This window comes from Amblyomma maculatum, chromosome 3 (genome assembly GCF_055883805.1).
Source record: "Amblyomma maculatum isolate TAMU_Amacu chromosome 3, ASM5588380v1, whole genome shotgun sequence".
Taxonomy (NCBI): Eukaryota; Metazoa; Arthropoda; class Arachnida; order Ixodida; family Ixodidae; genus Amblyomma; species Amblyomma maculatum.
The window spans coordinates 102,704,507-102,717,299 of NC_139346.1; the positions used below are offsets into that span (position 1 = coordinate 102,704,507).

The 12,793-nt window shown below is 43.4% G+C and overlaps 1 pseudogene; it reads left to right on the plus strand.

Annotated features, from left to right (window-relative positions):
• Positions 1 to 457: 457 nt before the first annotated feature.
• Positions 458 to 12,510, plus strand: LOC146195442 (uncharacterized; annotated as a pseudogene).
• Positions 12,511 to 12,793: the final 283 nt, after the last annotated feature.

Below are 12,793 nucleotides of genomic sequence, written 5' to 3' on the forward strand. Positions count from 1 at the left end.
TCTTGCACGCCGTCTTGCGCCGACGTTTCGCGCAGTCGTTCAAATCCACCGCGCAAGATGATCGAAGCCAATCCATCTTTTCCTTCACCCAAGACTCCATTTTGCTAGTATGTTTTGGTGGTCCCTCTTTACTTCTCGATCGCTGAAAGCACATCGTTTGCTGCAATCTTTCTACCACAATGAATAGTTCAAAAAATAGAAACAAACGAGGTTCATACAAGATGTATTTCGACCCCAGCTCGAAGGTTAAGATACTGAGGCGTGCAGCGAGCAGACTAAGGCAACTAGAGGTAAGCGCCGAATATCGTTTGTGTGTGACAGAGCTTGGTGTGGCGTTGTTTTTTTAATTTGCTAACCTGATGTTGTTTTATAGAAATCTGGAACATCAACTGAAGGACAAGCCTCTGTAGAGCTTACAGATCGAGACCGAACGCCATCAATGCCGGCGCCGCCCAGCATGTGGGCAGCTGACGGCAGTCGACCTGACGCGTCCGGTGATGTCCAGCAGCCTGGAATTAGTGCGCATCTGCAGGGATTCCCAAACGCCGAACCAGTAAGAATTACTCCATGATGCGCCTCGCAGCATCAACCGCAGTGATGTTTCATTGAAAGGGATTTGTCTTACACTAGTAAATATAGCTTAAATATTGCGTAGAGACGCAAAAAGTTTTGACTATGTAATAATGCATTTCGTGCGCGCAAATTTTGTCGACGGCGGGAGTTAATTTATTCTCAGACTGGCTGATAGGTGCCTGTGCGCTGAGTAAATTGTGAATTTACTTAATTGTAGGTTGCTTGTGAAGACGTGGACTGCCTTCTTGATGTCTCACCGGAATGGTCATGCACAGTTGGTGAAGGATCATTACCCAGTGCGCCGAAATTGACGCTTCTGTGCAGCACCCAAGTCCCCAGCCTGGTGCACTTGAGAATACCACTGCAGATATTGGACTGGTAAGAATGGGTGCTTTAAGGAGATATTTAAAGGAGTAAATGTAGCAATTGTAAACAAAGTGCAGAAAACTTTATAATTAAAGGGTCCATTTCGTCCGTACCAAGTTTACAAAACTTCGAGCTTAGTCTAAATATCTGGCAGTTTCTCAAGCTGCATCACTCCTGTCATGTATTTATGCTGAGCTAATTCTTCAGGTCGGCAGATGAACTGCCATAGCCGGTTGAGGTTAACAAAATGCTCTGGAATATTTAATATTACTCCTGTGTTAGGAGTGGACATATTATACCTTAGCTCAATTGTCAGTGATTGAGAGGAGGATATAGGGGCCTGGTAAGAGGAGAGAACGGTGATTTCTTCGAAGTGTCAGGCAAAAGTAATAAACAAACATTTGTTATGCAGGACCATCGCTCTACTGGAGAAGCAGACACTGATGATGCAGGACTTGCCAGCATGTTTAAAGCCATCATATCTGAAACAGTAGTTTGTCAAAAGGCGACATGCCGATGATGGTGCTGAAGTATGCACTTCGTGTAAACTTAACTTTCAGTGCCCTTGTCAGCCTCAGTGAAATGATCGATTCTTTTTTGTGTGCCCTGTTCTGCCTCACTCGAGGTACATGTTGATTAAGGTTTTTCAGGGTAGTGGTGCCTCAATGACATTTCATTTTTTTGTCCAGAGTGCGAAGTGTGCATTGCTACTGCTGCTCAAGGCAAATCTGTGCAGTGTCCTAAGTTCCAGCAGGCATATGGGTCATCTGGGTTAGCAGATACATCTTTCTTTGCCCTCCTGGATGTGCCCTCACAAGTAAGCAAAGTGCTGAAAGGATGTGAATTTGTTGATTTGACAGAGCCTTTGCCCCAGCCCAATGGCACCTTGTGCGACATTCAGGATGGCACAATGTACAGGGGCTTTGTTGTTGCCACCGAAAAAGCTAGCCATACGATCAGTTTTAACACTCAACACAGATGGCACTCCCATCTTTAAGTCTAGTTGCACCTCGATCTGGCCGATTTAATTGATTATAAATGAGTTGCCCCTGACAGAGAGAATGAAGAAGTTAATATTGGCCAGTCTCTGGTTTGGACGAGACAAGCCCCATTGGGGCATCTTTCAAGGTGCCTTTGTGGAAGATATGAATGAATTATCAAAAAAAAATTTTTGTCGTCACCAAAAAGACACAGACAAAACCTGTAAGGCCTTCTGCATTTGCTCTGCTGTAGATTCTGTGGCCAGGGCACCCATGCAGTGTCTTACTCAATTTAATGAATATTATGGCTGCAATTGGGGCTTTCAGAAGGGGGAAAGAGTCGGCAGGGCAAATAAGTATCCGGTCGTGGCTGGGGGATGTTATTGAGAGAAGCGAAGGACAAATGGTTTTAGACATGGAAGAGGCAATTATGAATGGCAAGCCTGTGAATGGCATTAGGCTGTGTCCCCACTGATCAATATGCACCAGTTTAATATAGTCTGGAATTTTGTACCAGATTATATGCACTGTGTACTGTTGGATGTGGGACGCCAGTTCTTGGAAATGTGGTTAGGTTCAGCAGGTTCTCCATTCTACATAGGTCGGTGCCAACCTGCTATTGATCAGAAGTTGATGCCCATTGCATCACCCAAAGATGTGAGGCGCATGCCTAGACCAACAAAGGAGAGGAAATGTTGGAAGGCAAAAGAATTTGAGAATTTGGTGCTTTTATACAGCCTGCCAGTCCTGGATGGTCTTCTGGAGGGAAGATACCTTCGGCATTGGGCATGCTTGGTAGAGGCTCGGCACATATTGCTCGAGTGCAACGTGTCATTTCTTGACCTTTCTACTGCAAAGAGCCTTCTTTGGACTTCCATGTCCCCACTCAAATCTTTGATGGGAAAGATTGCATGACATTTAATATGCAGCAGCTCCTTCATATTGGAAAGAGTGTGACACTGGGGTCCACTGTGGGCTCATTCAGCATTTCCCTTTGAGGCAGGAAAGACACTTTGAAGGAAGCAGTGAAGGCTGCCAATGGCATACCCATAAAGTATGTCGCGTGCTGCAGATTGAAGTGTTGTCAAAGAGGGTCTTAAGCATGGCACACTCCAAAGTGCCATCCAGTACTTTGCATCGCTAAATGCAGAAGCATGCACTCAAAAAAGTGCTACCAGCTCAGATGCGTTGCGTTTTTTCGGCCGTGGTACACCACATGTGGTGGCACCCAACTCGACAGGCAACCAGGAGCTGCTTACAGAAAGTTGTCTTGAATATGCATGCTTGTGCTACAACAGTAGCATATTTACTGGCAAGACATATGCTCTGAACCATAAAGCCAACAACTCTGTTGTGCAGCTATTGGATGGCACATTTGCAGTCATTTTGAAGCTTATTAGCAGTGGTTCGGCATTTGCCCTTCTTCAACCTTTGCAGTGCACAGCTGTTATATATGGCTCAGTCAAGCTACCCATCAAGTATGTCACATGCTGCAAATTGAAAGGGTTGTCAAAGAGGGTCTTAAGCATGCCACACTCCAAAGTGCCATTCAATACTGTGCATCGCTAAATGCAGAAGCATGCACTCAAAAAAGTGTTGCCACCTAAGATGGGTTACGTTTTTTCGGCCTTAGCACACCATATGTAGTGGCACCCAACTCGACAGGCAACCAGGAGCTGCTTACAGAAAGTTGTGTTGAATATGCACGTTTGTGCTAGAACAGTAGCATATTTACTGGCAAGATATATGCTCTGAACCGTAAAGCCAACAACTCTGTTGTGCAGCTGTTAGATGGCACATTTGCAGTCATTTCGAAGCTTATTAGCAGTGGCTCGGCATTTGCCCTTCTTCAACCTTTGTAGTGCACAGTTGTTAAACATGGCTCAGTCAAGCTCACTCATCTGTATAGAGTTATTTATTTATCCCAAGAGCCTTTAGTTGTCTCCTTTCATCATGTCAGTAAGCTTTGTGTATTTATGAAACTGGACAAACCATTTCTTTCACCTTTACCAAGTACATTTTCACTTTAAAGTGTACATTCATACGGCACTGCTTGTGATGGTTCCATGTCAAGCTATTTACCTTTTTGTTTTCAATTCTCCATAAATGCATGTGTAAAAGTACAAAAATAGTAAAAATAGTACTAGTTTCATTATCAAAGCGGCAACATGTAACACACCGAAAGGAAGGGATAGAACTGGGCTTGCAGTCCAGCTGAGAAAAAGTTTATCACAAGTCCTGTCTGGCGGATTACATTTCGGCATTTGATGTCCTAAACAGATGACTGTGAGAGGTATTATATAGCGGAGGGCTTGAAATTACTGTTGGCCATTAGAAACACGTCGACATAGCACAGCACGTGGGCATGTCTGCATTTCACCTCCATCGTAAGGTACCTTCCAAAAACATTTGGATCAGGTGTTGAATGCAGGAGTCACCGCAGTGTCTAGGCAACATCAATCTGGGAATTCAGTGAATTCATCATTCACAGGCAGCCTTAGGTTAGTTCTAAAAATGCATTCTTTCTGTCAGTAAACAAACAGGTTTCGTTATAGCTTATACGGTTAACGTCTCATAAAGACTTATGCTATGAGGGGTGCCATGGTGGCGGCATCAGACAATTTGAACCATCTGGAGCTATTTAATATGCACTGGCATCAAACTGTAATCATGCTTCTCGCCTCCACTGAGCGTTGCCCACTGCAGCCGGGATTGATCTCGCATCCTTGCAATCGCCGAGACCCTGCGGTGAGGTGCCATTGTTATATGAAACCACAGCAGAAGGCCCAAGAATAATTTTGACTGCCTAGTTTTCTTAACTCACATTCTGCACAACACATTGGCTCTTTTTGCATTCGGCCTCCAATAAAGTGCACCTGCTGAAGCCCACATTTGATTCCGGCATCCAAATACTACACAGCTACAGGGTCAGTTCAGTGGATTGTATGAGTAGCTACACGTGAGCAAATGCACGTATGAAACAAGCCAAGCATATAGTAGCAGTCTCATATTGGATATAGGTCGATGTCAATTTCACCAGTCCACTCTCAACACTTGAATACCATAGTCACTGCAGTGGAGTAGGTGATTGTTTGTGTTTCATATCCTGCAGCACTTTGCTTAAAGTACTAACCAGTGTGTGGTATATGTTAACTGGGCTGATCTTGTACATTGAAGGTGAGCTACATCATTGTGTGGGGTTGCATATTTCACATCGTGCATTTTGTTATAAACCAAGAGATCAAGTCCTAAATATCTGTTTTGTATCCTGATGCAGTGGCTGATGTGGATGTCAATTACATGTGCATCAGTGTTTTGGTTTGAGTATTCTGGGCATTTTAATGAAGCTGAAAAGCATAGTTTGATATGGATTATGTGTTAATTGTGATGGTGACATGAAGTGCCTAACAGTAAGGAAATAATCTCAGATTGTTTAATGCAGCCACCAGGAGTGTTATAGCGTTATACCTGCCGATTCTCCCGAATTGTCCGCGAGTCTGCTGAATTTTGATTACATGTCCCGATTGTACTGACGCAACCTCAAACCTCACTAAACACGCTTGCCACAGCCCAGCGTATTTTTATTTTTGTTTTTAAATGCTTTAATGTGCACTTTCATATCATAACCATGCCAGAAAGCAGCGCAGAAGCAGTTAGTCACCAGCATGCACCTTGAATCGAGGTAGCGGCCACCGGCACCAGCACGAACACAAGCGACCAGCGGTCGCTGCCATTTTGAATTTTCCGAATTGGCTCGTCTCAATCTGGCTCATGCATTTAGCAATGCAGTCGTTATATGATTGTGGGTGCGCTAGTCGCGCTATACTTCAGTTGGCTTTCTCAGGTCGTCGAGTATAGTGTGGAACACCGAAATTCTCTTTGTGCTTCCCCGATTTGGAACGACCGATGGCACTTTCGAAAGCCAAGAAGTTGTACTTGCAAATATTTCGCTATTCGTACACGACTTAGTTTCCATGTTTTGATAGTTTGCAAGAATGTGACTAGTATGGATTCTGTACCACATACGCTTGTGATATGAGAGTTTCGCACGGCGGCAAGAACGATATCAAAATACATATCGCTTCACAAAGGCATATGAGCTAGGTTCGTGCTGCAGACGTGCAGGACACAATCTGCAGTTTCTTCCAACACAACGGTGAAGACAGTGTTGTCCATGCAGAGTTCCTCTTCACTAAGTGTGCGTGAAGACAAACAAAAAACTGCGGAGAAAACAAATATCTGCTCTAACCAAGGGTGCCAATGACGGTAGTCACTGCACAAGAATTCTCAGCATAGGAAGCACGTCTTCACACTCGCTAAAAATTAATCCATGTCATCCCCACAGTCAAATTTGTCTGCTTTACTACGTTCAAGGGTACAAGCAAACGATGCTGCTTCCGCCGGTGCTATGTGAAGGCGCTCAACATCTGTCAGGTTCCTGACAGTCCTCTGCTCTTGCAGAGGATTTCTATTACTTGTCAGTGACTGCTTACATCTGACTGGTTGTGTGGCAGCTTAAGTTGTTTCCTTTTTTTTCATAGCAGCAGCAGCTGCAGCCAGTGCGCGTCGTCATAGCAGTCGCCAACTTCGGTAACTCTGATTCGGTGAAGTGCTTTTTAGCTGAATGAGTCAGTCTAATACCTCAATATAAGCTTATACTGGCCCAGACCAAGGTGTATATAAAATAAATGAATAAATGTAACACTAATGCGCAACTGAACTGCCTAGGAAAGCATCCTACACCAGAAGTTCGACGTGTGTTATTCCACTTAGTTCGTCACGTGGGCACTTGCGTATGTATGTCCCCGCGCCCAATACTCGGAAGAGTTTCTGATGATGCAAGACTGCGATAGTTCAAAACAAACCAGTGGATGGCCACTCTCGCCTCTTTTCAGTGTGGTCAGCCTCAATAATTTCCAAATTGCTCAATTAACCCCCCCCCCCCCCCCCCGCAGCAGTCTCCCAAATTTTCATGTGGCTAGGTTGGCAGGTATGTTATACAAATTACGTAATAAGGAAGAACAAATATTCAATGTTTGTTATCCTGATGCAGTCACTGATGTCAGATCAGAGAATATGTTTGCCATACTATATTGGTAGGTATGTCCAGAACTGTTCAATAAGGCTGACTTGCAAGGTCTATTTTCGTCAGCCTTCAAGCACTTTCTTGGTGACAAAGGCACTAAACTAAACAAGTATTCTTGTATTAATCAGCAACTTTGTGTTCAGTGCAACCTCCACAATTGTTATTGTAGAGCATTTAATGTGTAGCAAGACATTCTTTTTTATACTTGTGATCAATCCTGAATATGTTGTGGCGTAAGTTTGAAGATGTAAATTATGCTTTTTGTCACTTCTTACCAAACTGAAACTTAGGTTGTTTTCTCACAGGCACACTGTTCTTTAGTTTGCATACTGTGAATTTGATGGGTATATATGCAAGCTTTAATATTCAAATGGGTTTTTTACAAATCTTCTTTTGCATTGATGTGTACCTGATTTGATGTGCATATATGATTCATCATGCAAATAAATCTCAATTGTGGTCGATATTTAACCCAGCCATAGCTATAATACCTTGACCCAGCCACAGCTGGCATATGCACAGCTTATGCAATTCAATGTCTGAGGTTCATTTGAAATAAAAACCAGCCCACAAAATATGAAATATAACCTATATTTACTTGGGGCATCGGCAGGAAACTACTATTTGGCATTGAAAAACCAACTGATCACTAAACACTCAAAAACAATTTGAGCTGGCACTACAAATGACAATTGGATAATTACAATTGCAGCATTATACTGGCCATCTGGATTTTGGAGTCCAATTGGAAATCAGACAATTTAGGTTTGGTACTTCAAATGGAAATTAAACTGGAAAATGAAAGGTTCTCCATTTAGAACTGAAGCTTTTGGGAATCCCACTGGGAAATTAATTTAGAACTTGAGAGTTGACCATTGATATTAAAGCAGCCATATAAAATAGCCATTTTGAACTTGAAATGCCTATTTGCTTCTGAAAATCCAAATGTTGTGACCATTTGGAATGTGAAATTTCAATTGGATTGGGAATTTCCAATTGGTGTGTCCATTTGGAATTTGAAATTCCAATTGGGTTTTATGTTTTCCAATTGGAACCCATTGGCCCAATTAGAAATCCCAGTGAATCCCAACTGTTTTTTTCGACTGGGCTCTCGCCGCCTCGCTTCATTGGTCGCGTGCTGCCACCGCTGGTGGTGACGCCATTTCACGAAGGCGCGACTATGGATTTCGTTGACATCATGAGACATGTCAATCAAATGAAAGCGAACACGTTCGGTCGCTGTGTATGGAGCTCGGTAAGTGGCGTTCGCTTCAGCGCCGTACGTGCCCAATGCTGCCCCGCTGTTCGCTGTGCTCAGCGAATGTGATCGGCGGCTTCGGCGGTCGCGCGCACATGACGATCCTTTCGACATGCTTGACGATGCCTTCCGAAGGCACTTCAGACTGTCGAAGGGGCTTGTAAGCCGGCTATGCGAAGAGCTAAAACCCCACATTGGCCCAACGAGGTAAAGCGCGCTCACAACAGAGCGGGAAGTACTCTGCGCGCTGCGGTTCTTCGCTACCGGAGGCTTCGAGGCGGCAGTTAGCAGCGAGCCAACTATAAAGCTCCCGCAGTTGTTGATGAACCGGACGATTTTGGCCGTCGCTCAGGCAATCGTGCATGTCGGCACGGAGAAAAACTGGGCGTCGTTTTCTTCGAGTCCCGAGGCGAAGGCACGCGCCAAGGCAGAGCAACCGAGATGGACCGCCCGGAAAAGCCGATCGGCTGTTCTCTGTCACCAGCGTTCATCCCGCTCTTCTCCCCTGATACCTACGTCAAATTGACGTCATGGCAAAGCGAACGCGTTTCAAAGCGAACTGTTTCATGGATTCGGCACCGGTCTTCGCGTGGCCTGCAAAGTACACCTTAGAAGCCACGCTTATCACCCTACCAGACCCACTGACACAAGAGTATGGACACATGGGCCACACCACCAAGAACTGTAGACATTTATTGGAGCCACAGGCCTGCAGCAATATATTTAGACCCTTATGTCAAAGGCATACTTGCGCAAAAAAAGCTGCCATCTCTCTTACCTTGGCTCGACACATACTATGATACATTTTCAAGCAGTACTGCTGCAGTGCCCATGCCTTTTTAAATGATATTGTGCTTGATTAATGAAGGCATTTTTTTCTGTTCAATATCCAGCCTAGGTACTTGTTTCGGAGGGGTACTTTGCTGGCTCGACAAGCAGCACCAGATGTGGGACATGTCGAGAAGGCAGCTCTGTGCATCTCAAGTAAGGTGAGTCTAAACTGAGCATTATTTGTTGTTATATGTGAAAGCACAGTGCTATACATAATGCAGGAAGTATAATGATTAATTTGAAATTACCTTAATTTAACTCCTTTGTCCATTGCCCTCCTTTTCGTGCAGTTCTTTCTTGGGCTACTCATGCCTGATGTTGGGGCCTGTTCGACTTTTCTTCCTTTGTGTGATTCCGTGAGTGCTCTCAACAGATTTACATGTGTCGAGCAAACAGTTGTTATATCATATTTTGACCATTGTCCAGTGTTGTAGTCCTGTTTGTAGCCCTATTTTTTGGCACATAATTGAAAATGCAACATTGTTGATTGGAATTAATGATCTGAATCATTTGACCTTCTGCTACAATGTGCAGATCTTGTCTTCCCACTCCAAAACAGCATAGTCTGTCATTGCTGTTTCTCTTTTTCTGCTTATCGGATATATCAGATAAAACTCAAGCTAATAAACAGCTCCCTGATAGCACCTGAGTGCCGCTATAAAAACAAGTTTGAAAAGCATGTATATTTGAATGGAAGCCTGGCAGTATTGGAAAAATTGGAACCGCCCACAGTGATACTGCCATGCAAAATAGCACAGCAAACTGGAAACTAGCACAGAGCTGGCCGTTATTGTGCCTAAAGAAGTGGAATTTACAAGTCAATAGAAAGACTTTCTATTGCTATCCTGGCAACAGAAAGAGTCTGTGGCAGAGCAAGGGAGGTAGCTTTTGCGTACGTTCTATTTTTTGAATGTCCTGGTTTTCTTTTGTTTTGCTTCTATGAGAGGGATGTTATTTATCTGTTTTCCACAGTTGTCAAATGTTGCGTTTGTGTTTTCTGTGCATCCAAGAGATGTTATTTTTCTGCTTCCACCCACATCTATACCTCCCCTTGTGCTTATTTCTGCACACGACTGTAATGAAGACAGGCTGAATGCAGTATCCATAGTTAGAGAAGCAGAAAAAGAGGAGGGAACTGGCGAGAGCCATGCATAATGTTATTCTAAGAGGGTGGGCTGGCAAGGAGATAAAAGGAAAAGGAAAATGAAAAGAAAGAAAAGGCTCCTGATTTAGTGTCATTTAGGCAAATACGAATTAGGTACACTAGCTCTTCGGTTGTCACTTTGGTTTGCACATAAAGCTGTAATCATGCCATGTGAAGGATGACGCGATCTAAGCCCCACTTCATCTTAGCAGTAGGAGCGTTCCTTCACTGCCTAGGAATAGCATGTTCGAATCAGGATTGAAGTGTGTTTTGTACCCGCCTGAGAGGTGCTGCCCAAGATGACAGCTCTTGCCAAAGGCTTCATCTCTTGCTTCAGACAGAGTTTTTGGTTTCATATATACTCATTAGCACACATTCAATCTACCAGATGAGCACCAGCCAACATAGGTATGAAGCCTCGTTTTAACCAAACTGTATGGATGTGCCTGCATTGCCTAGCTAAGTTTAGCATATATGACTTTCGATCCAAGGATCCTGATGGAATTAATACCCAGGATAGTGGTGCTGCCCAAGTTGGCAGTCCTGCTGCATACATACATGCCGATATTATGAACTTGGTGAAGAAGCAACACTAAAAGAGAATACAAGTAGGTGTGCTGGTTTTTTCTTGTCCCATGATTGACCAACTGTTTGTTTCCTTGCTTGAAATAAGCAAACGACCGGAAAGATTTATGTGCCAGTATATGATCACTTATTATCAGTTATTCAACAACACTGCCCCCAACCACAAACTTACATGATGTATGATGGAAAATTATCGAGGTATAGATATTGTTTATGATTATCATTTTTCAACTGTTCTAGCCTTTCATAATTGTTTTTTAATGCAATAGTGGTACTCATAAACATCTGATGCTGGCCCTGTGAAAGAAAAATTATGACCATGGCACTGGCCTGTAGTAGCTGGCAGCTGACATGGCCGAGCGCTAACTGGCTGCAGGGTTGCCTAACATTGCGATTCGCAGGAGCTACTAGCTTGAGCCTCCTCTTTAACGTGAGAGGGTGATGTCAGAATCAGTCAGCCAGGACCTTGCATTCATGTTACCCCTAGGCCATGCAGGTCCATTCATATGGCTTGGTCAAAACAGAGATACATAGGCGTAATGGTAGCTGCATCATACCCTTGAAAACAGCTAAAGTGTCACAGAACAGACATTTGAGCTGGTTGGTACATCTTTGAAAACTTTACCAGCGCAGTGACAGGGGACAGTGAAGCTCTTATCCTTCTCTTTGTCACCTGTTGCAGCCCTGGTAAAGTTTTTGAAGCTTAAGTGGCCAGCATAATTTTTACCTCTATGCAGTAGGTCCTGGCAGACACTGTTGTCCTTTCAGCTTGCGGGCAAATGTGTGTAAGTGGTTTTTGTGAAAGCTGAATTGTCTAAAATAGTACTATCTGTGAAACGCTATCCTTTAACTAATTTCTGTTTTACTTTTTATCCATCAGTCTCCAGCATTGGCTTCAAAATCAGAAGGGCAGCAGCTAGCGCTAGCAGTTGCAGCAGAGGAACCCCATTTACCTGTGCTGAATGAGGTATCAAGTTACTCTGCATTGCTATTCATGATTTGATCTTGCCAATTATGTTTTTACTGTTCTTTTTTTTACTTGTCAGCTTATATGTTGGCAGCACTAGCTGTTTGTGTTGCATGCAGATAGGCAGCAGCCAGAAAATATAGCACAAGCCCAGTAGTGCTAGTACCGAACAAGACTGATTTACTCTGTATACAGTAATTTGTGACTTGTAGTGTACTAAGCCATTTCAGAGTTGTGTATGTACCTGGGCTTGCTTTTTCCACTTGAAAAGATTTGCATACAGCCAGTTAATCATAATTTTTCAAATTCGCTGTTTTGAATCAACATCGACTGCATATCACGTAATGTTTGTCGACATGCCTTCCAGTCTGATATTTGCGTTATTTCGCACTTTCAGCCTTATACTGCTGTTTGTATTTTGGTACTGTACTAGAGTGAGTATTGAAAGGTAGGCTACACGGTGTCACACTGCTTTTTCTTTTAGGTATGTTAGCTTTACTACATACGAAACAGACCCTTTTCATTGTAGTTCACTCGCGTCACAAATATCTGCAGGTTAGACAGTGCACTTTACTCAAGTGGATGCCCTTTTTACTTTTCTCATGTCGTTATAAAGTGCTAAGCATCACTAATTTGCTGATATGCTTTCTTCAGGATGACAATGTCGACCTTGGACTGCCCCAGCCGCAGGTAGAAGTTTGCACCACAGCCTTTAGATAGCAGCCTGCTCCCAACTCCACAAAGACTGCAGCCTGATGCATGCAGCCTGGCCCATCACTTGGAGTAAGATAAATGTTGATTGATTATTTTCTTTTATTTCTACTTCACAATAGATTCTTTCTATTGGAGGCGGCAAAACAAAAATCTTTTTTCTTAAGACATGTTGATTACTGAATTGCGCATTAAAGGATTGAGAATTCATACCAAATATTGCTACAGAGTTTCGTTGTTTCAGATAAGTTAGTTAGCTATATGGGGTTTATTGGCGCAAAAGCAGCTGCGG